We start from the raw sequence: 1,172 nt of genomic DNA on the forward strand, positions 1-1,172 counted from the left end.
TACAGGGCGCGTGCGCTCGCCAGACAGAGACAGAGAAACAGAAAGCGAGAAATCATCCCCAGGGGGGATGGTCACGCCGCAATCCCTTCTCCATTCTCCTCTCGGGATCTTGGACACACATGCACACGTGCCCGGCGTGTGTTCTAAGCCACCGGGTCTGGGACGCAAACCACGGTCGACTACATGGGAGTCCAGCGACATAGCCGTTACGCTAACTGCTGGTCCCAAAAGCAGCTTTTTTTTAAAGAGGTTTTTGCCTTAAGGCGTGGAGATGCTGGTGGAGAAGCAGACACGCCTCTCCCAGGCCCCCATCCCACAGCCCTCATGCACCAGCCCCTGCCACTCACTGGGGCTCTCTGATACATTGTCTCTGAGGAAACCAAGAGCCACTCATAAGCAGCCTGAACTTAGGCAGGCGAGGGGAGGTGAGGACGTGCCTCCCTGGAAAGGCAGGGAGGGCAGCAGTATTACCACTGCGTGGAGCAGCCACAGATCTCACTAGCCAGCAGTGACAGCCCCAGGATGGCACACCCTGCAGCCACGCAGGAGGACACTTGAGCAGCTGAGGCTTCCTGCCCACAGCCAGGGAGGAACACCTGGGAGCAGGTCACCAGCCCCTGCCCCAGAGGGCTGAGCACGGAGCCGGTGCTGCTGCTCAGGGCCAGCCAGGCCCCAGCTGTGACACCCATGACAGCCTCCCGAGGGACACAAAGCAAACGGTACTCAGGTGGCCGATGCGAGGTTCCTGACCTCAGGAACAGCAAGCGACGGCAGGCTGTCAGTCAGAGAGGGTGGAACAGGCAGCATGGCCTGGCAGGTACAGACAGACATGCACACGCGCACACGGGCTCCCCACAGCTGCAGGTGCACACCCCACACATCCAGCAGGGCATGTGGTGTGACTCACAGCGGTGTCCGTGACCAGGGCATGTGGTGTGGTGTGTGTCCGGCAGGAGGCGGGAACTGCCCCTGGCCTCCATGTGCAGAGCAGCCCCGCTGAGCATGGCTGGTGCACAGATCGTCCCCTGCCGCCACCCAGGGTGCACTCTGGCTGAGGTTGGGAGCACCCAGCACGCAGCGCAGCACTCCCCGTGAGCAGCCTCCGGCCAGCCAGGACACACGTGAAGGAAGCCGGCCTCTCCCCATGCCCCGCCCCACCCGCCCCCGGCCGC

General features: G+C 63.1%; 1 protein-coding gene across 1 annotated transcript in view; it reads right to left on the reverse strand.

Moving 5' to 3' along the window:
- Window positions 1–1,172, reverse strand: part of HSPBP1 (HSPA (Hsp70) binding protein 1) — a gene marked incomplete in the record, with an annotated part of 14,179 nt that overhangs the window by 5,606 nt on the left and 7,401 nt on the right.

The sequence above is a fragment of the Tupaia chinensis genome, unplaced genomic scaffold (assembly GCF_000334495.1).
Source record: "Tupaia chinensis unplaced genomic scaffold, TupChi_1.0 Scaffold000286_1, whole genome shotgun sequence".
NCBI classification, from domain to species: Eukaryota; Metazoa; Chordata; class Mammalia; order Scandentia; family Tupaiidae; genus Tupaia; species Tupaia belangeri.